We start from the raw sequence: 26575 nt of genomic DNA, 5'->3' as shown, positions 1-26575 counted from the left end.
ATTTGTGTGAATTTGTTTCTCTATATTGTGAATATTCACAGCTGCAAACTTTGTAATGATATTTACTGTGGCAGTAAAGTTTGCTTTTTATTAATTTTACCCTAAAAAAAGAGCCAGAGAAACCCAGGAAATCACTGGAATGCCTACTGAATTATAACTGTCTAAACCAGAAATCAAATAAACTAACCCAGGTGGAAGCACTATCTGGAATTAATGCTACATCTTTTTGCTGATCTTCATTGGATTTGCACAATTATGAATGATATATAACTGACAGTCTGATTCACAAACTTGCATAAGCCTTATGGTATTTGGTAAAATTATATTTTTCATTTTTGATCGATGTTTTCTTTCTGATAAGTATTACTGTGGGAAAACAGTGATTACCACTCATTTCTCCTGGGTGATTTACAGACCTTATTCGGGCAAGAATGGCATAAGTTGAAATCTTCCTTTAGGCATCTCAGTGAGCTGTGTTTTTAATTTTTCATCTTCCTGGAACTGCAATGTAACTTCCTAAAGACCAGGTGTCCCACTGACAGTAACTGCAACACAACAGCTAAAACTGAAGCCAACAGCTTGGCCAAATTATAATGCTACCCACAGTGTCTTGCTCACCCACTAGTAATTCCCAGATCTTGAATATCTATGAATAGTTTGTTTTAGGTAATAAGAAATATTAATCTCTAAATGAAACTCTGCGATGCAAATAGAATGTGCTGAATAAATATCAATTATTATTCATTAAAATGCAAATGTAGATAGGCACTTTAGAGACAGTTTAAGTGGTCAAAATAAATGGAATAAAAGAACACAAGTAATTAGACATTTATAACTTACATAATAATGTATTGCCATGATTACTGGACACACACATTGTAGAGCTCTGTGTTTGTCCTTCAGCTTTATGCTGTCACCTCACAACAATTTTTATGTCCAGCGAATATTTAAAATATTCAGGCACCACAGCTTGTACTTAAATTTTATTGGATTTGTTTTAAAGATAACTTTTTCAATGGCAGTAAATTTTAGCTGTATGACTTGAATTAATTTTAATGAATTCTGTAGTTAAATCCCTGTACATTGTTTAAAAAGCCTACTCTGTTTCCAGGGTATAATGGATTGGAATATTTTAGTTTACCACTTAATGAGCATATGTTTTCCAGGTTTACATAGGTTTTATACTTTCAATTCTGCACAGAAAAACCATTAAACCCTGTACACACATGTCAATCAAAAAACAAGAAAAGTGACAATGAATTTATTTTAATTTATTTTATTTCTATTTTTTGTGTGCTTGATATGAAGGGCTCATTGAAGTACATGCTCATCTTAGGGGTGATATGCAGCAACTTGTTTTGGTTTTAAATTGCTATCAGGACCAAACATGAATTGAACAGCAGTGACTACCAGGACTTCCATGAAATGGCCGCACTTGTAATATGTTTGAGGTTAAAATTTGCAGCAGTCTAACAGTAGGTCTATGATAATAAAGAGAAATAGCTCTTGTTATGGTCACAGTATTGTTAGGAGAATGCTTCATTAAGCTGTATCTGCGTGTATACATGTACTTTGCTAATTAATGCTCAGTTTAGCCATATGTCAACATTTAACCCTTCATTGTCTCTTTAGTTAGATGTTAAAAACATCAAGTAACATAAAAATAGTTGTGGGTCATGTTAATCTGTTCAATCACTTGAATCTACAACGAAATGAGATCCAAATATAAATTATGGTGCCCCATTTAATATTTTTACTATTACACATTTTAAAACAATTTTTTTTTTTTAGCTATTATCGAGAGCACAACATTTTATATTTGAAAACTAATTTTTTAGGGAGTTCAAGTGACTGTTTTTCATGGTCTATAGAAGAGCTTGTTTAGATCTTTCTCCTTGTGGAATATTATTGTGAAATTTAATCATGTAATATCCTTTTCTAAGTAGTTTGAAATAACATCTAGTAGGAATGAATTGATTTTTTATATATTTTGGTGTACGATAGCAACAAAATGGGAGATTATTTTAATGTCATCAGAATTAATTAACATATAGTTGGCACATATAAATTATGGTCAAAATTCTTGATGCATTCCAAATTACATTCAAATTGCAAAGCAATGAGTGTTATTTTATGGAGGAAAATCTCCAATATATTTTTATTTTTATTTTTTGTTTTTCCATTTGTTTCAATCCCTGCAGTAAAATGTGAAAGAATCATTAGGTGAAGTCCCACAGGAGCGTTTTCACTCTTTCCTGGAGCCAGTGGCAACAAAATTGGATACAAAGCAGACTAGATAGTCATCTGAAATTTAATGATGTGAAGACATGAAAAGGTATTGAAATATTTCATATCTTCATTCTGTGTAAGTATAACAAAGGCAGAGAAAAAGGAAAGTTTCATTAAATTCTCTCAGTAAATGCTGTGGCAGATGATTGCCTTTTTTATTTATCCATGTTGGCCCTTTGAGTAATTGGGATGGTGATGTTAGTAAATTTTCACACTGGTGTCCCTCAGTGTTTGCCCGTCTGCCTGTTCCAAATAATAATAATAATAAAGGGTAGCAGATCTCATTTTCATATGGGAAAGTACTTTATTCATTTTCTTTAAACAAGTAGGCAAAGGGTACAGTGTGCTGTAACTGATAGAAATGGAAATTCTTTATGGAGTGGCAAGGGTGAAATAATATCAGTATGAAGGCTAGAAATAGAATCTCCCCACTGTGCAAAGAACACAGAACATGCACAGACAAAATCTCATTTCTTTCAAGTTTGCTTCCACTAGCATTGTATCAGGACCTTGCAGGTCTTGTAACATGGTGTTCACTTTAATATTACCTTTTACTCATTCACCTAACTTCCTACCCTTCTGCCCTGCTCCCTGTCATTTTCTCTCTGTTAAGATGAACAGATATCTCTACAAAGAATATTTGGTAATGGTTTTAAAAAAAACAGACTATTTTTCGTTTCAGCATCACTTAAAGATGCTTAGATATGGTATCAGTAATGTTTGTACAAAAGCCTACTTGGGTCCAAGAAGCCACACGTTGTATAAATAAATCTGAAGAAATCCTTCCAATGCCATTATTCATTATTATTAATGAACACGTTTCTAATACTGTTATGCCCAAAAGAGGAAAAGGAAAAAGCATATTGTCAAAAATGCGTGTGCATATGTGGTCACATGTATGTTAGAAAAGTATAATTTCTGTCAAGAGGGCCTAGCTATGTGTAAATATATTACCTGATCCAGTATGTTACTGAACAGAAGGTGAAAATTCTAGATGTTATGATCTAAGTCTACATGTATTTAAGGGATCTACACAGAAAATACAGAATGTAAAAATGCACCATTCATGGTATTATTGGTACAAGTGTTGTGATCTAATGAAGTAATGTAATGAATACACTGATCAGGGAATCATATGTAGTCAAAGTGCATTTGTTAAACATTGTTTTTACCTCATGATCTTCTGCATATTAGAATAGGAAACTAAGGTACTTATATTATTCTAATATTCAGGTTTCTGTTTGCAAGTTGAGGGATTTGTGTTCTTGGCAATTAATTTCAGGTGTCTGTATGTTTGCTTCATACAATCCGTTGCGGATTCTTTTGTAAATGACACCAAATGTCAGCCTTTTACTGAATACGCGTTTCTTCTGAATTCTATTTGTGACACCACTATTTACTAGTGAAAGGTTCAGAACTACATTTTCTTTTTGAAAAATTAAAGTTTAGTTATTGGGTGAGTGGTTGGGAAGAACATCTACATCAACTGTCGGGTACATTAAATCATTGGAGTTACATAAGACATGAGGGTTACATTTATGAGTCACAGGAATGCGATTCTCTGCTTTTGTTAGGGATAATTTTCTTTAAATAATGCTGTCATGTGAGTCTTGATAGAATTTATTGACCTTATGGCTGAAATCTAAAACATTTCTGCTTTGACCTTAGGAGGGAACAAGAGTCTGAATTTTTAATTGTTGATATTTATTTCACATTTATCAAATAATAATAATAAAAAAAAAAGCCATAAACAGTTACTGAATAATGTGAACTGTTACTGAATCCTTAGATGTAAACTCACTAATTTTGAAATGTCAAGAATAGGCAATCCATCCTCTAGTGAAAACTGTTTTATATGGTAAGGGCTTGTGGGCATTTTATTATAATGTGGGTGAGAGGAGGACATTGTCAATTTGGTGGAAAAATCATTTAGAATATTTAAGTGGCCTTTATCTCAAGATATCAGTAAGACTACTCTGAGGTTAATTTTCATTAAGATAAAACACACATCTCCTGTGTGTGTTTTATTGTCATTCATTGGGTAAGTATAATGAACCAGATGAACAAATGGTTCTTCAATACCTTAAAGAAAGAAGAAAAAAAAAAAACAAACTATGAGGATGCAAAGGAAAAGACAATTGCATCTTGTTACTGCAGTTCTTTTACGAAAGTCAGAATAAAATGACAATGTTAAATCTTATATGTGGAATGATTTGTATAGTAAGATCTAGATTATGTTAAAACCTAATAACAAAATGTTTTGACTACATGTAAATTTTCTGACATTGATTTTTTTTTTTTTTTTTTTAACAGCACAAACTAAAATAGATCTCAAATTAGATTAGGTATAATCCTAATGCTGGATGCAAAAGCTTGAGTTTTCTCAATATAGCAAAGATGGATGCAACTAAGGAGAAAGTTGTCTTCATCGTGGTCCATCTTTTTAAGTTAACATGTTATGCTCTTCTGTGTTCAGAGAGAAAAAGAGAAGAGAGAGGTTACGTGAGCAATAAAGCTGAGGGTGTTCCTAAACTCTGGCAAAAGAAATGCAACTAGATCTCACCAGTAACATAGAGTAAATGGAGTAAAAGATAGTACTGATAGTTATGTTTTTATTTATTTATTTATTTATTTATTTATTTATTTATTTATTTCTGTTTAGCTGGCATATTTCTGGTAGCCAAGGGAACTTTGTCATTGTTTGAATGCAGAATCATTTTTCATTATTTGGTGGCAATGCGCCATACTTAATATATTAAATTTGTACCAATTGGTTGCCTGGCCCTGTTTATTTGTCTGCACTTTTTCTTTATTTTAATAAGCCTCTGTAAAGATTTAATCTTAATCATTTGGTGTAGTAATCACTGACAGGTAACAGACTGTTAACTTTTAAACAAACTTTTCTATTTGCTAACATAGCTACAGACTGAAAATAAGTCTCTTTCAATGCATCTGGAAACATATGGGCAAGGCTAAATCATGATTCAGAGAAATGTCCTCTTAAATTAGAACTTTGAGAAGGATATAAGTAATGTGATCAGATGGCATAAATGGAATAAAGGGAGGAAAAAAAGTTCAAAACAGATGCGTGGCAGCAGTCTTTCACACGCACAAAAAATGTGTGGAATGACCTTCCAGACATGATAAAGCTATGCAAAATTGAACATTGGGCCATTCAGGGAAATTAGAAAGCATCCAGGGTCATGTGTGGCAAAGTAAGCTTGGAAATGGAGGGAGAGCTATTAAAATAAACTTATTGTCATCTGTTCTTGTAAATATAAATACTGAATTTACTGCCTGCTGTACGTAGTTTAGATCATCACAACACACCATCCCTCTCCTTAGTGAATCATCAGAGCAACTTGTATGGGCAACTTGTTTAATTTTTACCTTTTGACCTTTTATCTGCTTATTTACAGCTTTCTTATAAATTCACTGCAAGGGGTTGTCTGTCCAGATTTTATGACTATAGTGGAATCATGTCATTCGTGAAGTTCCTCGGCAGCAGAGAATGAATCCTGTAGCAGAAAGGTATGTTTAGCTTCTTTTATTTTTAAAAATTTATTTTTAAATTTTTAGACCTGGAGGAATTCCATGTAGAATACTAGATGGTCTCTCTCGTAACAAGTTTTGGATACTTCCTACAGAAAACTTAAAACTTTTTTTTTTTTTTTTTTTTTAAATCAGTAGCAGTTATTTTTTCATAACAAAGTTTATGAATAGAGTTACAGTATTCTACATAAGGTATGTAAGTCTAGCCTTACAGGTAGACTAAGAAAGCTGACAGGATTCTGAAGAGGATAACAGTAAACTGCAGTTTATCTAAATTAAATGTTGAGAGTTTTAGGTTTATATTTTTGTTCCAGTTATAAATATGTCTGAGTAAATAAGACTGTTCCCTAGACAATAATAGCTAACTGGCTGTTGTGCACTTAGGTTGTCTCAAGTCAAAAATTGATTGTGAGTCTGCACAGTTTGTCAGAAGTGAATCTGTCTCAGAGAAATTACCTTTGACTAAAAAAGTAATTATGGCAGCAGAAGAATGTTGTTCTGTTTTTTCAGAGTCACCATCCCTGGAGGTCTTTAAAAGACATTTAGAAGTTGAACTTAGAGTTATGGTTTAGTGGAGGACTGTTAGTGTTAGGTCAGAGGTTGGACTCGATGATCTTGAGGTCTCTTCCAACCTAGAAATTCTGTGATTCTGTGATTCTTTTCTTCAGCAACTTATGTGTATATGTAGTTTGAGCATAAATCAGTTTCAGCATAAATCATTTTCAACCAAGGTTGAAAAGATTCATTTCTAATCAGGAGATGAAAAATTATTTTCTCTAAAATAGCATGATTTTTTTTTGCCACTTTATGGTCTTTCAGGACAAAGCCAAGAGTTTTTTGTGGAGCCAGTGTTTTGACAGAGTCAGTAGTCTTCCTAAGGTAACACTTTTTAATGACTGATATTTCAGTAAGCAAAAACCAGTCAAGTCATTTTTATGTACTCACTTTAATTCATTTGGTTTTCCACCATACATGGAAGATCTAGCCTCACGATAACTTGGACACTTTTTATTTTCATAATCAGAGGGTTATAAGCAGTTAAAATTACTCTAAGTTTATTGGGTTTCATATAAGAATTATTGGACAAAATCCTATGAAAATTATAAAAATGATGGCAAAAAAAGTCTCATGGAAGACAGATACGGCAGAATTGTCTGAAAACTACTAAGAAAAAATCCTATCAAGCATCTTTAAAACTGTTATTATACAAGTGTGAAAAATTTGCAATGCATATGATAGTGTAACTGTTGCGTTATTGACAGTTGGTTGTCCTAACAGACAGATGTGTTGTCATTCAAAATTTATACCAGTAAAACCTGTAAATTATTCCAAACACTAAGATACTTTTTTATTTTCCAACATAAATCAGAGTTTCTCCATACTGTTATGAATATTCTAAAACCTTTTTTTTTTTTCCATTATTATTTTTTATTTTGTAAATAAGCAATAAAAACTCCAAATAAAATGTTAATGATAATGATGGCATGTTAGCAATGGAAGATGAAATGAAACCAGAATGTACAAGTATCATGAGAAAAGGGAGGGAGTAGTAGTCTTTTTGATTGCTATATTGTATAAAAATAATTGGTTCATTATCATAATTACATGTTCTTTTTCATGATAGCAAGGTCGAACTAAATAATGTAGAGGGATGTCAGTTTACAGATTCTGGCAGGTATTAATTGAGGAAATGAGAGTTTGGTGGTGCTGAAAAGAGACAGGTGAACAGCAAACCCAGAGGACCTTCCCTGTATTTCATATTCTTTACCATCTGTGATGAGACTTCCTAATTCAGCCATGGACTGGTAAAGGACAGAAGGCTGCATCTACTTCTGCTTTTCCATTTCACTTCAATATAGTAGTACAATGGAGCACATATATTTTAATTTTATATTAAAAGTTTAGCTTTTTTAACAGAAACATTATTCTCTGAGATCAAGCTCATGTGAGTGTTTACATTTTGAAATACCAAATGCTGCATTATGTATTCTAACAAGCATTCTAATAAATTTTCCTTAATGAAAGTCATTAGTGATTTAAGCAAAAGAGTTATGGCTGTTTCTCCCCTTTATTCCAGAAATCTTTAATGCTAAGAGCAATAATATATTTTGACCTGTTGAGTAGTAAAAAATAAATATTTAAAAAGGTTTAACTTCCTCACATAGAACAGGAGAGTATAAAATGAACTTCTAAACTTCTAAACCCAATAGATGCTTAACCTGACTGAAGTAATAAATGTTTAAAAGCATTTTGATTATTCCATGCTAATAGAGTAAATAAAGTGTTAAATGTGTTGAAAGAACTATGTTCAATTATCAGTGTTGTTATTTTATGCAGTCTCATGTAGTGTAACAGAATATGAAGTATAAAGCCAACATTTTACCAGATGAATAAATATGACAATGTTTTGTTTGGTTTCTGTTGCTGTTAAATATTTCCTCCTAAGTTCTCTAACTACTCATTTTGCTTTATCTTATTAAAATTTACACATGCTAGGTAAATTTATTGGATATAGGTATGAAATGACAGTAAGGTTACAAATTTGAGCATTCGGAGTGTGTGTCAAATTACAAAAGCAATGAATTTTTCTTCAGTATAATTGGCTGAACTGTTTTATCTAAAGCTTCATATTTATATGTCAGCTTGATGGACGTATGGAACTTGAAAACATCATCCGAACATTTGGCAAATGTAAATGCAAGTTTAAAAAATGTCAGAATGGAAACCAGTTTTGGCTAACAAGATGAAGTTCTGGATTATTTACTGACTCTCTGTCTTCTACTAATACCTCAGAGTGAAGACAGTGCAGTGAGTGAGCACCATGGCTGGTGTAGGGTGCCATGGGTATCTTGTACCACTTCCAAACTGAACGACAGTCTTATCCCTGAAAAGATGAAGCAGTGTTTACTGGAGGTGACCTTGTTTTGATAAAATAAATTGGACCTGTTTTACAGTGATTGTAGCACATACAGTTTTCCTGTAATATAAGATTCAATTTTTTCCCTTGTGTTGCAGAGCGCAATGTCTTGAATTGAGTATGAACAGTACCACATTTATGAAACTGTTCATGTGGTTATATTAAATATTTGGTCTTTATATTAAATATTTGGTCTTTGACACTGAATTTTTGTTGTAGTTTTTATCCTCTGGGTAGTGGTGTAATAAAAAATAAATAAAAATAAATATTTTTTCAGACCACCCATACAAAAGTTTAAAAATGACTGACATAATAGCTGGATATTTCTGTTAATACAGAATGTGTCAGTGCTTAGTTAAAATTTTGTCGCTTACTTAAACAGATTTACATTCTGAATTGTCAAAAATACAGCATTTGGGTTCTGGTTGGTAATTAACCCCTACCACCTCCTCTCCCATCTCCCATCTTTGGGCAGGAGAGGTTTTTTAGAGGAGCGGCCTGGTCTGTCTTTTGTCATCTTTAATTGCATTTAATTATATGTCCTGTTATGTACATGTGTGTGTATATGTGTGTAGCCACTGCAGTGGTTTTGGCTCCAGTTTTCAGTTCAGGAAGATGGCATTACAGAATTATACCTACACAGCTGCCATAGCTAGCTGGGTTGGTTTTACTTTGTTTGTAGGAGTTTCTCAGAAAGTTTGTAGGAGTTCTCAGAAAGGAGAGAAGAGGAAATAGGATTTGGGGGATTTGTTGTTAAATTACTTTATTTTGCCTTTTCCCAGTTTGCCTAATTTATTCCCTGTGAGCCTATGGCACTTGGTGTTGCTCTTGCTCAGAATGACATGACTTTTGGCAACTGGCTACATCACTTTTAACTTCAGATCTCTCTCTGAAGTGAGTAGTATCTCTATTTGTTACCTGCCAAGTAGCTAACACTTCTCTCCACGTTCTCAGTGAAGAAGAGTATTCGTTAATCAGTGTAATCTGTTACTGGCCTTCTCCCATCGGTCCTGTGCCTTCACCCTGCTGGTTTTTACTACTGCTTTACACCTGCCTGTCAGGCTTCTGGACCTGCAAGCCAGCACCATGGGAACCGGGAGCACCCCCAGCTATCTACACATCGTATTATTTTTCACTAGCTGTGAGGAAGAAATATATAGTGATACAGTGACATCTTGATGAGATGCATTTAATGGATGGCCAAGCTGTCAAATATTTGAAAGAGATGTAGGAGGAATGTTTCTTGCCAGTCTGAATAAGTATTAAGAAACTGGGATTGGCAGTAAGTGTTGGGTTTCTGAGCTTCTCGGGGTGGCAGCTGCTGGCCTTCAAGAACTCTACAACCTGAAATTAAATTGTGGTATGGTTGTGCTTGTAAAAATGTCAATATTTGCCCATTGTGTTGGTGACAAATTTTAGTTCTTCTTGTAAAATGTTCCCTATTTAACCACTGGCACATGTCTGTTTATAGGAATGAAATATTTAATATTTCAGAAAGGAAAAAATATTTCTCCAACAGCTGGGAGGAATTGACCGCTGTGTCCAAACACTTTGGTATTGCTAATTCAGTTATTGAAATAAGATGACAAGTCAGATTAAAACTTAAAAAAGCTGTGTGATAATTTCATTTTCTTTTTATTGGTGTGACATGTCTGTGTTATGGAGCTCCACTGAATCTTTACTCTGTGTATATTTTCTTGGAGGAAGGGAACACACTGAGCTGAGTCACATTTCCTTCATCCTCAAAATCCTTCACAAGCAATGCAATTAAACAGCTTGGAAAAAGGGGGATGGTAGTAAAAACTGTTTTAGGAAGCTGTTCCAAAAGCTTCAAAGGGTGTTTCTTAGGCATTTAGTGTGGTGACATAAAAAGGTCGCACAGAAAACTCAAAGTATTATTAAATGTGTACAGATATTGTGATATGTGTGCTAATCATATGCCACTCTTTAAACATGTAAGAACTTTCCCTGTATACGTGGCCTACTTTGAGTAGGAGGGGAACTTTTAGGATAAGTCCTGTAAGATGATAGCTAATATCTGAAATTTGGCACCAAAACCTTTACAGCCCATTAATCCAAGCTGCAATATCCTTCTGATGCTTCTAAGAGTGATTTTTCTGTTTTTTAATAATTGCCTTAGCTTAGCTCCACTGTTAGAGATGGTTCAAAAAGATCTCAATGGGAATGATTTTCACTAAAAGGAGAAGGGTCTTAATGAAGCTGACAGAAAGCCTGGAATAGTGTTGTTACTGTCAGATACCAGAAAGAATTATAACAAGATATTCCCAGATTATTTATTTATTTATTTACAGAAATAGGACGTTGTTATTGCTGTTATAAAAACAGGACTTTGGGAACAAGGAAAATCAAAATTATTCTCCTTTTGCTTCCTTCATCTGTACATTTAAGATTTCAGTTTTCTAATACATGACAGCCTGCTCCACAGGGACAGGAGCTTCCACACAGCTGGTGCTAGTGGTGCAGCAACCAGCAATTTGGAATCGCCTTTTCAGTGATGAAAAAGGCTAATGGTGAATAAATTGGTGCTTCTCATTACTCTGTATCTTATATTGTGTGCATGCTATTTAAAGAGCATGGTCTCATGCTGACATAATAGGTGGCTGAACTATTTTTCCTGTTTTATGATGGATATATTGTAAAGTATCCAGGCTGCTGAAAAATAAAACAATTAAGGAATTGTTTCTAAGAATGTGTTACATTCTTACAGACTTTTTAATTAATTAGTTGAAATATTTATTTTAATTGGATTAGTTAATGTAAAACATGGTAAAGTAAATTCGTAACTTCTTTCCTAAGTCAAAAGTTTAGATCAAGAATGATTTCTGATTCATTATATTTGCAGCACTTTCTATGTTTTGAATAATATTTTCCATTATGAAGTGACTCCTCAGAAATAAAGTAAAATGAGAAAAGCTTAAAGGCAAGTTATGCCATTAGTGAGTAATGATACTTCTTCCTGGCAGTTCAGTCAGCTTTAATAATACACAGTTTAAGTGATTTATTACCTTACAATGCTGAAATAATATCTACTAATACAAATGTTTCCATTAAAAATAAAGTGAACTTATTAAATGGAAAAGACAATGTTTTATTAATTTTTCTTCCTGGTTTTATATATTTTTGCCCTGAAGCTCTAGTGCAGCTGCTATAAGTGCAAATGCAAATACCAATGTGCTTAATAGGGTAATTAAAGACAGTGAAGAAAAGTTATGTAATGAATACTTGCTAAATGTAAATCATATTCAACCCATTCCAAAACTGTGGAATTGTCTCCTAAGGATGGAAATATATCACATATCACTTCTCAAATTGTTCTTTTCTAAAACTGAATGGGGAAAGAATGGCCCTTCCTTAATTCTACGTATTATTGATTCTTTCTGCTCATTTTACACATGTAAGAGAATTTAATATTTTTTCCCCATTATTAAACCATCTTCCCTATATATTTAAAAAACAATGTACTGAAATCCTGTCTGGCAGCTGCATTATCAGGAAGACCATTATACAGATGCAGCTTTCAGAAAAGTTGCTTTGTCTTCAGATTATGTACAGCTCTGTACAGCTTTGTGCAGAGTATATCTGAATGTAGCTGAGGGCAGAGCCAAGGACATGGTACATTGTATTGTTTAGGGAGAGAACCCAAAACTGCATTTTTAATATGCCCAGAAATCTGAGACTAGTTAAAGATTTTACTTTCCAGATCTGCAAGCTTTTGAAACTGGACATTATTATTCCTTTTTAAAACTAATGTGCAATAATCTAGGACAGCTTCTCAGAAATTTCCAAAGGTAAAATTTGGGCTGCTTGCTAGAATTGTTTTCATTTAGTAACAAAGTACAAAATTCAAGTGTAATCACTATAGTGATAAGACTATAAATGATGATAAAAAATTCCATATATATTTGAAAGGTGATTTCCTACATTTTAAAGAATGAAGCATAAGTGGGTTTTGCTATTGAGAGAAATGTGTATGACAGCACAATTTCATGTGTATTTCAACTGAATTAAATAAAAGTTTGGAGATAGTGTTTAAACTATGTTTAAAATTCTGTACAATATGTAATCTTATTTTAGTAGATTATGGTGCTGAAAGTTTTGGAAGGTGTGCCCTGAGGGTTTATGACACTTTATCTTACCACATCATTTCAGGTAGGATTTGGCAGTTGCAGTCCTGAACTACCAATGTTGGTATGCACAGTCTTTGTCCTCTTCCGAATTCTCAATCCTATCTTTTTCTTTTTTTTTTTGTGCGTCTTTCTTATTTTTTTTTTTTTAATTATTATTACTTTATTTTAAGTTTTTATTTTCCAATCCTTTAAATTCTAACAATTTATTTCCCCTCCTTGCCATCATGTGCCCTTTTGGATGCAGTGTTGGGAACGTGGAGGCAGCTGCTCCATGTACACTTTGTAGTGAGAGCAGCAATTGCCAGGAATGTCTGTGCTTGGCTGTTGTAGCAATGCTTCTCATGCTGGCAGGATGGCACCTGCCTAATTAATCTGACAGACAGGGTAACACATGATTGGTGTAAAGAAATCTTTGATCAGTGCTCTCCAATTACTCTCTCTGCTGGGAGTTGTGTGACTTGTGATTTTTAAACCTTTATTATATTTCTGAGCAGTCTTTTCTTACTTTGAGTAGGTCAAGAGGTGTCTCTGGTGCTAGACATTCTCTACTTGCTAAACTTCATGCTGTTCTAGCTTGAAAGAATATCAGCATAGTCCTTTTTTAGTGAATTTGTCAGTTGTTTATTTTAATTTTTTCCTTTTCCAGAGCTAATGTCTTTTTAGTTCACCACTCCAAAAATATAATATCCAGGTAAAATAACCCCAAAATCATCACTCAAAGAGTCACACCAAGTGATGTTTTTGATTGTGGAATAGATAGATTAAATTAGTTAAAAATGAGAGAATAATGATCAATTAAGATACGGTCTTTCAATGGAAATTATTAAATTATATTAAGCATTTCTCCCATAAACTATATGTTTAAGGCTTTTTTTTTTTTTTTTTTTTTTTTTTTTTTTTTTAATTGCAAAGCATTCTAAACACATTAAAGAAACATTCCAAAAGCCATCTTTTCATTTTTATGGAACCCTTAGTCATTTTATTTTGTCATTCCATAGGAAAAGTAGGAATTTTGGAAAAATAGGGTTTGGGTTTTCTTTTTCATTTGGAGACTGGAGTTGGTAGGAGGGTTCAAATGACTGATAGTTGTTGTTTGCTTGCTTGTTATTGCTTGCTTATTTTTTTATAATGTTGATGCATTTCTCACTCTGTTACTTTTCAGGTGCATTACTTCCCTACAATGCAAAATTTTTATTTTTTTTTTCTTTTCTCTTCATTCACATTCATGTTAAAAAAAAAAAATACAACCACATAGTTGTGTTTTTTTTTTTTTTAAAGATTCTTCTTCTGTCAATAAATTCCTTATAGTGTCTCAGATATTTCTGTATTTCTTGCACAGATCTTTTAGTTTGGAAGTATTTTTTGCTTGCCTAACCTTATTTATAAAAGTGGTTCCTCCTTTACAAACTAATTACTAGTTAACATGTTAAATGAATCTTAAGTGATGCAGTTCACTGTCCCCATTTGACAATTTTGATAGGTTAACTTATTTTCCTCTGCGTTTCTCTTCTGGAATTTGGCTCAGTGGTTCTTCATGGCTGGAACCAAACTTGTTTTGAAAATTTGTTACAAAAAATATAATTGCTGATGTATAAAAAACTGCTCTCATAGAAGACTGAAAGATATTTCAGTTCTATTAGTAGTGATTCACAAAGAAGTGATAAAGATGAGTAAGGCTTTGATCAGACACTTAATGAAGTCCCCTGTGAAATTCTAAGTTTAGCACTCCACATTAGCATGTGTGAAGTAAAATCCATTAAATGGATCAAAAAAACTATTATTGGTCACAGTCAAAAAGAAATACCTGGGAATGTTACTGTATTGTGGAGTTTCTCTTGAAACAAAAAATATCTGTGTTTGCTAAAGCAGGATTGTTTCAATGCTGCTAAATTTCAAAACCGACTTCGCTAAGCTTCAAAATCAATGCCCATGAAATTTGCAGTTGATAACATTTTTTTTTTAGAGTGGCAGAACAGAGTAGCCTCAGGAATAATCTGCACTGGCTGAAAATACGGATTTTTTGTAGACAGTGACTTGATATAACCAAAGTCAAAATGATGAATCTAGGAACAAGAAGTGCAGACCATGTTTTCAGAAAGATCCTGTATTCTTGACTGGTGAAAGCACTGACTCTAAAGCAGACTTAGGGAATCAGAGCAGACAAATGAGCTCTCAGTCTGATCAAGATTAGTTCAGTCTCTGGCTGTGAAATAGTGCAGGAAAGACTAGAAGTCAGCTTTTAGTAGAAATGTTGAGAGCTGTGTTCTTTAATCTGTGAAATCAATACTGGAACAATTCTTGGTGATTGATGTTGAGAGCTTAAAAGGGTGCAGAAGAGCACAAGATGTAGAAAAGGTCATATTAACAATGCTTGAGGAAACTTTCCAAAAAATCTGTTTATTTCATCAACAACAATCATATTATTATAGGGTGTAAGATGCATAAATCACTTCAGAAGATAAAATGAATATTGTGTGCAAAAAATGTTCTGTTAAAGTACATGTATATCTGGAAGGTGCACACTAGAGAATGGATCATATTTAATGATTTGGAAATACTTCTTCAGTGAGTTTTAAGGTTTTGAAATAACCCAGCAAACCCTTCTGGAACTCTGAACCCTAGTAACCTGTGAAAATTCGGGGGACTGATATCTTGCATGTAGTCAGAGATAGGGACATGTTTTAGTGGGTGATATTGGTAGTAGGGTGATAGTTGGACCAGATGATCTTGGTCTCTTCCAAACTTAATGATTTTATGATTCTATGATTCAGATGCTGTGTAGAGAAAAAAGTAAGCAACGCTGAAGTTCCAGTTCTGTCATTTTGTTGATTTGGGGTATTCGATTTTTATTTATTTAAATATTACTATTGTCTTTTGATACAGTGATATATTTTTTTTTTCATAAAAGTTATAAATCAGATTTGATTGCCAAATTCTGTGATTCTGTGATTCTGTGTGAGTGGTCCATCACTGACAAATATCTTGCAGTTATACACTTAGGCTATCAGATAGAACCTAAGGTATAGCAGTAGAGACTTCAGTTAAAATAGTTAAAATTGCTGCCTTGATGGATGCATACATACATATATGTGGCCAAGTCCCCAGTTCTTGAATCTGCATTTCAGCCTGGCTTCAGAGCATGTTTGTTTGGTCGTGGCACCCACATTTACAGGGCTGCTGGATCATGGAAGCATGGAGAGGGAATAGTAGGGCCTGGACCTGTTTTAATTTTGTTTGTTCTAACTAATATTTGAAGGTAGCTGTGCTACCATGGATAGAAGGATGGATAGCAAAGAAGCTGTTTTGGTAGAGTTATGTTTCTCTTAACAGGTTGTACAGTCTCTTCTGTTCTTGGCCTACCAAGCTGTCTATATTTGTATTTCAAACTGTAAGCATAGAAAAGGTTCAAGATACTGGAAACGCATGTTTATGGTCAAAGTTTTGTAAACATTTCCCAGTCCAGACAGATGACTGGCCGAAAAGGAAGCTTATGAGAAACATTAGGAACTGGAAGTAGAGTGGTTTTTGAATTAAAGTGTTAAAGAACCTTAATTACCATATAAATAAATTTCATTTTTATTTATTTATTTTTTTAGAAGGAAGGGAAATAATACTCCATATCTGAAAGCCAGAGAATATGGGCTTAATCTGATATAGGTATCTGTAGCTGAGTTGGTTCTCTCTTCTATAGACAAAGAATGTTTTGATATGTTAGGACTGGATTCTTCTGACAGGTTTTACGTTCTTCCAGGCAAGATAAATTGTATCCATCTTATTGACAAGATTTTTATTAACTATAATGAAGTATACTGGAAATGTAGATACCAACAATGGGGAATGATGAATCCTATTCAAGATGTGTACCATAGAACCCCTGCAGGCAGTAAAATATTGCACATTTCCATCAAAATGAATGTACTTTCTGAAATAGTTGGGAGAAAATTATATCCATTCTTCCCAGCATAGTAACATGAAAGATCAAGCATTTCATTAATGGAGGAAAAAATTCATATGCATTGTATAGTTGACTGATTTATGCTGAAAAGTGCTGTTTATCTTTGAACTCTCAAATTGCAGGTCAGACTGGCTTGTGTAACTTTTTCTTTTGTTTCAGAATGTTCTGTGCAGATACGATTGAACAGATACGTGCATGAAAGATTTCTTTCTAACAAAAGCCAAGTAGTTTTCTCCAGCTGTAGCCTATCCTGCATATAATAAATGCAAGCTTGGGTAGTGACCCCCAGCTATCATAAATAGCACTAACCCTTAGCTGGTATTTTGGAGCTAGAGGAGAAAAGTACTGATTAATGATTCTGTTCCATTTTCCTGAATGATCTCCAATCAAGAAGGCTCAATGCTTTACTCAAGTTTGCTTTCTGTATTTGTTCACATACCTTTCTGCAGAAATATTGAGACTTATTTATGGACTTTAGAAAAATAATTTTACAGGAAGTATGAATAAATATTTTTAGAAACCAAATATTTTTATAAAGTGTATATTTTTAAATCATTGCCAACGTACCCAGCATAACTGAGACTTTCTTTTTACACTTGAAATTTCCTTGATAAACTACTAACTTCTGGAAACAAAAAAAAAACAACAACAAAAAAAGCATTTCTGTTTGTCTTTTAACTTTTAGAATAGTTCGGATATTGACATTTGTTGAGTTTATCTTTTTAAAAAATTAAAGTATTGAGATCTTTTGTATGGCTGTATGGTTTGTAGTGTTAATGCCGTGTGTGTGATACATTCTAAAAAAAAATCTACATTGTAATGATAGATCTTAAGTGACTTACTGAAAATAGGAAATGGGGTTCTGGTAGCTGCCAGAAGAATGTGTGTTTGTTTTGTGTTTTTGTTGTTGTTGTTGTTGTTTGTTTTTTGTTTGTTTTTTTTTTTTTCCATCAAATGGACAGTAGGGTTCTCTATCTCTTTTAAAAAATTATTTGACAAACAGTCTGAATTTAAGATAAATCAACAAACAAACAAACAAACAAACAAATGAAGGAAAGTCTTCCAATGGTGTTTTCACTTGGTATTGTAATGATTTTTTTCTTCATTAGTCATTAGTCATATCAAAGTGTTGAAGTGCTTGTGTTGTTTCTAATTTTGTGGAGCAAGTAGGTAGTTTTAGGTGCAGGTCAAAATATACAATTGAAGCTGCTAAAAGCTAGTTTAATTTATTCATTAAAAGTACAAGACACAACATTGAGTGACTGGTTAGGGTAGTGAGTGTCTTAATGCATGATGATTCCACCCATGAACAGTCCTTTTTAATATCTTCCTGGCACCAGTAACTCCCAAGCTTCCATATCAGGCAGCAAAACAAAGGATTGTAGAATTCAAGGATAATGTTCTTACCTACTCTTTTGCTGAACAGATAGAATAAAAGAATGTAAACCCCAAGTGATCGGGCACTCATTGGATCAGTTGATTTACCTCTGCTATCCTTAAAGAAGACATTTTAACACACTGAACTACTTTATCTATGAGATGTAATAATTGTTTTAAGATTTTAGATATGTTTTTGGTGTTGTGTCAGAGAGTAAAGGAAACTTTTCCAGTGTTCATGGTATGGTTTTTTTTTAGTGTTACCAGATCCATTGAAAATCTGTGGAAATTCTGTTTCCAAAATCAACTAGCTGTGATAGCACTCCAGTTATGGAATCAGTTCATGTTTGTATTCAGAAGTCATCAGGAGGGAAACATATATATATATAAAATTATATCTATATATTACATATATTTTATATAATACATATATATATTAATTAATTAGTATAATGTGGTTTCCTAATTATTTTGGTCCCAGTTTTATACAGTTTGTGTTGGAATTTGAAAATCCAAATGCTTATTCTGTAATTTGCAGGAATGCTGGGTGCCTGAGACTTGGCTTGCTGTAAATACTGTCAGTGCACTTATATGCACAGGCCATGATTTGAGACTAGATTTGCATGCTGAATTATTGCACCATTAAATGCCTTTAATCTCCCACTACAAATGAATTGTCATCTTGCCATTAAAAGTAATGTGTCATGTCATGTACTTTGGCATGAAGTTTAATCCTATCTGCATCAGGAAGTTTGAAAGGGACAACGTGTATGATTGTGCAACCAGACCTGCCAAGTGTTTCATGCACCCAGCTGAGACGGGGGATGTTTGGCCTGGCTGAGGGAAATGCCTGCAGCTGCTTTCTTTCTCCACTGGGAACATTCTGTCTTGCTGTTGAGATCTGCTCCTGGTGCAGTGCCAGCATCAGGTGTCACCAAAATGTGCTGTCTGGTGGTATCATATGCCCTGTCACCCTCAGACATTGCCACGTGTCCCAGAAGTCATTGCATGCATTCTTTCAGCGACCTGCGTGTTCAGATTCTTGCTGTGCTGCTTTTCCTCCTGAATTGTGATCTGAAAGTTGTAATTTTAAGCAAAATACATACTCATACAAGTTTGTTAAATATGCATAAAGTAACAAAGCTTTTGCAAATAGCTGGAATTGTAAATGAATTAACAAAATCATGATGAAGGCCCATTGGAGGTAGAGAATATTTCTTGCAAGGATTTAACTCAAAACTTTTAACTGAAAAACTCAGGGAAGTATTAACAAACGAAAAGATTTCTGTGGAATCTTGTTTAATCAGAAGCATCATCTTCATGTTACATCTGTAGCATGTGTAGCATGCTTTAAATTATTTTTGCGAGCTTCTAAGCTTTTTTTTTTTTTTTTTTTTTTTCTGCCAGTTTTTTGAAGTAAGGCAGCTACACTGTGAAGGAAAGGCCAGCAGTAATTTTCCACAGGTTTGAGCCTTTATTTATCTTCATAAGTTACAAGCATTCGAGAATGCCACTTCTCAGGATGCTTTTTAGAAGGATCTAATTTCAGATAATATTTCTTCTTGTTTCTTAGTGATTAGTTAGTGGTTGTTTTTTTTGGCTTCCAAGCCAAATATGCATATAATATATATGTATATATATTCAATTTAAGCATGAGTTCTCTTATTTCGCTTCTTTTGCTAATACTTTTTTTGCTTCTTACTGTATTTCAAAAATTAGGTGCATTCTTTTTTGCCTGTTTTCCTGCATGAAACAAGATCACATGAACAGTATGATAGCTGAATCTTGATAAGAAACATGTCTATGGATGTTTGTAGTGAAATTAAATCTTCCTCATTTTCAGTATATTGTTTACATGAACCACAAATTAATTATGTGGGCTTCTGACTTTTAGATGGCAAACACATCCTTTTAATTTGTGTTTTGCATACAGTTTTTGCACATCTCTATATTTTCTATGATTGAATCCTAGAAGCCAGAGCTACAAATACATGTTCCATCACTAGCAAGAGCTATTTTTATGGAGTTATTATTTTTTTTTCTCCAGTAGCTCTTACAATAAATTGTCTGGTAATATATACTGTTTTTTTTTTTTTTACTTTTTGTCAGTAATTTGAAGTGTCATTCTGTCTTTCATAATTAGGAAATGTATTCCATTCACTTTCATGCCTGCCTAGCACTCTTGATAATGAAATTAAAGATATTAAGATAACAATGTGATAGAAGTGTGAGAACTCTTCAAGAATAGTTTGCAGTAACATAATGCTATACTTAAGCAATCACACGTTTCTTTTTCTGACACAGCAAACTAAAAAAAAACAAAAAAAAAAAAAAACAAAAAAAAACAACTCTTGGTAAAATAATAGATTTATATAATTCCATTCTAATTTATATGTGCTCTTATTTATTGATGGAACCGTTTATAGGTTATAGAGCTAAGTTTTATCTTAATGTTACCTCTAATTCTAATGAGTTAGTAAGAGTTGTAAGCAGTTGAAAGAGACATGCTTTTGCAGTCATTTTTAGCTTAGAATTCTCACATTTTGTGTAACAAACACGTGACAAAGAGATCACTAATGATCTCAATTAGGAGATTTTACAACAGTGAATTTGAATTTATTCCCAGCTCTTTATAATTACATTGAAGACCATAGAATCTTCTTGCATATACATTTCTTAAACTGTAATTCATACATTCAAATTACTAAAGACTGAAAGATTGCTAAAGTTGCTTATTTGTGCCTGGTCAGCATTCTTGATGTGTTTGTTATGGTGTAGAATAATTAGAGGACTTGGGTTTGCAAGCAAGGTGTCTGTAAAGTACTTGGCTATCCTAAGTAAAGCTAAACTATAGTGTAATACATGGATATAGTGTAATATCATGGATACCGAGGAGAAACACTGACTGGTACAAACCACCTATTTTTTTTCATGAAGTTCCATGCAAGAAACTGATAAACCAAAACCAAACAAACAAAAAATCAAACACCCAAATAAACCCAGACATTTAACCACTTCCTGTGCTTGTGAAATATTTTTGATTTTGTTTCATGTGGATATAGGTATTGGGTCATCCAAGTGACACTAGGTACACTTTTAATTGAAATGATAACAGATTTTAGTCTCTAAAATCAAACTGTTGATGATCTTCAGTTCCCATATTTTTCCTGTCTCTACTCATCTTTGTATCTGAGCTCTCCTTTCTAAGTACGAATAAAGAGGAGATGTGAGAGTTTGAATGTTTAACTTACAGTGCTAGGTTCTTAAAAATAGAGTGCTATCATCAATGGAAATGACTGTCTCTATAAAATTAGAGAATTGAATCAAATCTAGGTGTATGTTTCCAGCAAGGAAAACAGAAATACATGGAAGTTCTTTAGACAGGGAGCACTTCAGCTGGACTAAAACTTACCTGTTTCCATATATTTTTCGTGTTATTCCTAAAGTTGTATCAGATTTCAGAGTGAAATATCTCTTAACAACTATTGAATTTTTATAGGGAGATATAGAATAATAATAATTAATAAAAGAAAAATCTTAAGTCCTGTTTTGAAAATTAAGTTACTCCTGTAGAAATTGTTAAGCTTACTATTGGTGCATGTATTGGTCCCCAGCAAGCTTGTCCCAGCGTTGTAAGTACTAACAGACTTCAAGTGCAGGGGTGTATGTTTTCTGCTCTTCGAAATATTCGTTGAAAATTATACAAAAGTACTTTTTAAGTATAAGAGCTCTCATATACTCTGTACTGAGAGAAAAGCTAGTGAATGATCCTAGCCTTGTAAAAGATATCTCAAAGTTTCTGTCATTGGAAATAGCTGATAGTCATTTATAAGTATCAGAATAATTCTTATATTTCTGTTAAAAAAAGAGGTCATTGAAGAACCTGAACTAAGTGACAGAAAAATCCGAGTCATGAGAAGAAAAATCTGTCGACAGAAAACAGCGTTTGAACAAATTTAAATTTCTAAATTTGGATTAAAAAAAATGAAAAAGACAGACTTTGGTCAACTTTTTTTTTTTTTTTTTCCTTCAACAAAAAAGGTTAAAAACCCAAACTCCATCAAAAAAAAAAAAAAAAAAAAGGCATTTTGGGCAAGCTAGCTATTGGTTTATAGCTTCTGGTCATCAATGAACTTGCAGGTTTAAAAGTCAGTCCAAACATCAGTCTGCTGAGAGCTGTATCTCAGAGAGAAAATATCTGATGTATATTCAGAATTATCTCTCTAATAATTGAACATTGTCTTGATCTTCAGAGTACTTTACAGGTCTTAAAACAATTCAGTAATTTTTAAAAGCCTGTGATGACATGTATGAAATAGCCCTCTAAAAATATCACCCATTTTATTCAAAATAACTAAGAATAAACAAAACTGTGAGGTAATTTTAAGCTGTTCCACAAAAATAAGATTATTTCAGCCATCATTTTAGTATTTTTTTCTGTATCTTCTTTTTACAAGACCTATTATTGATGGTAAAAATCAGCCCTGGTCAAAATGATCAAAAACATTGGGATTTGACGCTAAATAAGTCGAGTTGAGAACAATACTGCCTTCCCCCCCCCCCCGTGAATTGCATGTGTTCATAGTTACTTAAGATTGCTGGATATTAGAGCCACTATCTAAGCAGCCAACTTAACCACACCATATTTCCCTCAGCATTGGTAAAGTAGGTCAAATTCTAATATTTACTGTGACTTCTTTTTAAAAAGCTTTCTGTCATCCTGTTACAGACAAACTAAAATATCAGTCACATTTGACTAGCAAATGTTTCAGGCTCATGACCTCTGCTAATACTGGCATAACAGCTTAGGTTTCAAGTTTATTGCAAAATTGAAAAATATATCTTGTGCATTTCTCTAGTTGCACTACATTAATTAAATAAATGAAATAAATGTTTTGCCCTGCTTTGCATTAGAAAAAGTGATGTGCATATTATGTTCTGTTATATGTTAATGGAGGAGTTCAGGTTTGCCCATTGCACGCAGAAATGTGGACATGGTAGGTGGATAACTATCAAGTTAATTATGTGCAAATTGTTGTGCACTATTCTGTTTTCATAGGCTTTTACAGATTATAGCCAGATGGGTCAGATTGCTGCAGGGGTCATATAACCCTTTACTGCCCCAATGGAGTGGCAAAAAGTTGTTCATGGCTGAAGAGTAGTGTAAAGTCCTGCTTCCTAAATTTGGGTGCAACCACCCTCAGTGTTCAACCCAGTGATAGTGTAAAAGCAAGGAGGAAAGCAGAAATAGTGTCAGAAGCTAGTGCAATCCTAGAATACCCAAGCCTGAACTTGGGGCTGAATGATTGCTGCAGCCCCAGTCTTATCTTGGAGTGTCCAGAACTGCTCTGCTCCTTTATAAAAGGGCACACCTTTGTGGCTCCACTATAGAAGAAATGTACAGTCAGCTCTAATGAAAACTATTGGTCTCAAATGTTACACAGACTGAACAAATGCTATTTTTAAAAGTACTTTCTGTCAGGATGTGTAAATATTGTTTCTGCTGAAAATAAGTATATTCCAGATGTTTTATATGCATTCCAAAAATTATACTGATTTTTGTGTACTGAAAATTGCCTTTTGACAACATGTTTTGTAGATAAATACAGAGTAAATCTTGCTGCTTTTCCTCCCATAGTGTATCACAGATGGAGTAAATGGGGCCGTAAGTCCCCTGGGTTTTTAAAAATTCACTGCCTTAGTTCAGATATTGTGGCTGCATCATTGCCTCACCACTGAAACTGTCTGACTCAGTCTGGCATACTGGATGCAAAGCCCCGCTAGATTAAACTGATAGCTTTGCTTAAAATCTCTTTATGGATTGTTAATCACCAAAACAGAGGCTATACAGTATTGCAAATATTTACAGGACTGAGAATGCTGTGATGCCTGGATAATCTGGTAGATTTGAAAGGCGGTGGTGAGCAGTTATTCTGAATTCATGAGCAGTTAGTCAAAGTCAAGAGTCAGGTAAAATTTAGAAGTAGTAACTGCACCAATAGTTTTGATGTACCTAGCTCAAATGTCTGTGAACCTGGCAGAAGTCTCTCTCCCTGGAATTTAAGGAAAGATTTTGAGATTTACCTGCAAAATGACAATGTTAAGATTATCCAGGATTTACTCTTAAAACATGATTTTTTTCAATGACAGGAAAGATTGAAGTGAGTAAAAGCTTTGATTCAAAACACTTGCATGATATATTTTGGAACATAATACAAATTAATGAAAAATCCATCAGCTTGTGCATTCACTTCTTTCCATTAGTTTTCTACAGACAAATATGTATGTATGTCTGTGAAATCCACCAGAGTAGTTTTTTAATCCCTAATGGTGCTTTGGCGTTTTGTTGCTTAAACTTTATTATTACATCAGCTTATGTAAGTATGGTCTCATTTAACTTGGTTGAGGAGTTTGTTTCCTGCCAAACAATTTGTTTTGAAAACTTGGATCTCACCCACTCCTACACCCCTCCTGGCACAATGAAAAATATCTGCAGGAAATTAATCTGTTAATCTTCCTGGAAAGCATATTTAAAAGGAAATGTAGGTTATTTTTAAAGCAGGAAAGGAAAGTGTTAATTGTAAAAGGATGTTGGTGAACATAATTACCCTATAGAATTAACTTGTCGCTGTATAAACTAAATTATAGCAAGGAAGTAACTTAGTTGGAAAATACAAATTGTATCATAGTATAATATTTTGCTAAAATATCTCATAGGCTTTATAAATGACCAAGAAGCAAAGATATGCTTGACTGTAAATTAGCTAAAGGCTTTTCTTCCAGTACAGAGTATGTTTATATATAATAAAAGCATTTGACAGTGCTAAATAGTTTATTATATCAATTATATTTTGCTTTAACAGTACCTATTTCTGTATCATTTTTGTCATGAATATAATCACATTTTAGTAAATAAAGTAAATATTGGATTGTAATTTGGTTTCTCTTTATATTATGAATTAATAAAAATTTAACTTGAGGTTAGAGTCTTAAAAACACTAAAAAAATCTTTGCAAAATCTTGCAGAGCAGTGAATTTTAAATAGTATTTGTCAAGATGTCTATTGAAGTCTTACATTGGTAATTTTACACACTTTGAGAGGTATCAGTATTTGATGGTTGGACCAGATGACCTTGAAGGTCTCTTCCAACCTTAATGACTCTATGATATTAATAAGAATTATTTTCTTTTTATATGAATCCCTCTGTATTCCTTGTTTAAAAGTAATTACTTCTGGAAGTAATTCCAGAAGGATATCAGAAAAAATATTGTTATATTTTGGAGTCTCTGAATGCTTACCTTGACTACAGTCTTGAAACTTTTCTTTCATTTTATAAAGTTTAGCATGTGTGCAAAACAAAAAAAAACTTTTTTATTTTTTTATTTTTATTTTTTAAGATTTTTAATTCTCCAAAGTGTTTTTTATTTTCAAAAATTTTGTAGCATAGCTACAGAAATTGCATAGGATAGCAGTTGAAGGATGCTGGTGATAGATGGGCATGGTTCTCACTGCAAACATGGCTAAGTGCTCTTGACTCAAAGAGATGTCAAGTGTCTTCTTTAACCCCATCTGAATAGGGTGTTCTCACAACTTGTCTCCTCTGCACCCTTTTGTAGTATGATAATTTGTGTCTAGCTTTGTGACTTCTGAAATAATTTAATTTCCTCTGTTTTCCTCATATGTTTATTAAACTTCCACTAAGCAATTTGTAATCAAGCACAAGAAGCTATCATAATAGCTGTCCTGCTTTCAGGCATCCCCCAGCACCCCCTGTGCTCTTTCACCTCAGCACAGGCCAGGGTAGCTCAGCACATGTCAAACCAAGTGTCATTCCTTTGTGGTGACTGGTAAAAACTTACTGTTGCAAACTTATTTTTGTGGCTTTTCTGTTTTGGATAGCACAAGCATAAGCCTTCAACTTTTCCTGTGCTGATTTCCTGATTGGGAATCTGTGCCAACTCACACTAACATCAACACTGGGGCTATTCCAGTTATTGTTCTGGATGGAGAGTTTAGGAGGAGACCTCCATTAAGCTAATTTTCAGTGTATTAACTGCTTATTTGCTGTTCTGTCTTCCAATTGCAGTTTGACACGCAAAATTTATATATTACAAAAATACTTTATCTTTTCTAAATGAATAAGAAGCTTTGTAATGGTAGCAGACATGCTCCTAGAAACTGGAGGTTCCAGATTTCTGTGGCTACCCTTCCCTCCTACTTTGTACTTCTACTTTAAGAACTATGTTTTTACTAAACTGTCAGTCTGACAAACTATATGTGCTGGAGGCCTGGAAGCAATTTACTGCTGAAGCGGTTGCTCCTGTTGTGTTGGGTTT

General features: G+C 33.5%; 1 protein-coding gene across 1 annotated transcript in view; it reads left to right on the top strand.

The window, feature by feature from the left end:
- The window catches only part of THSD7A (thrombospondin type 1 domain containing 7A), a 286290-nt gene that overhangs the window by 35739 nt on the left and 223976 nt on the right, over positions 1–26575 (top strand). The window contains exons 2-3 of the mRNA XM_084281506.1: positions 2202–2365; positions 5709–5820. The gene's annotated coding sequence lies outside the window, so the exon portion shown is untranslated. The remainder of the gene's footprint in view (positions 1–2201; positions 2366–5708; positions 5821–26575) is intronic.

This window comes from Netta rufina (assembly GCF_964035555.1).
Source record: "Netta rufina genome assembly, chromosome: 2".
Classification (NCBI taxonomy): Eukaryota; Metazoa; Chordata; class Aves; order Anseriformes; family Anatidae; genus Netta; species Netta rufina.
The sequence above is the reverse complement of the archived record's forward strand: the minus strand, read 5'-3'. Positions and strand labels throughout refer to the sequence as shown.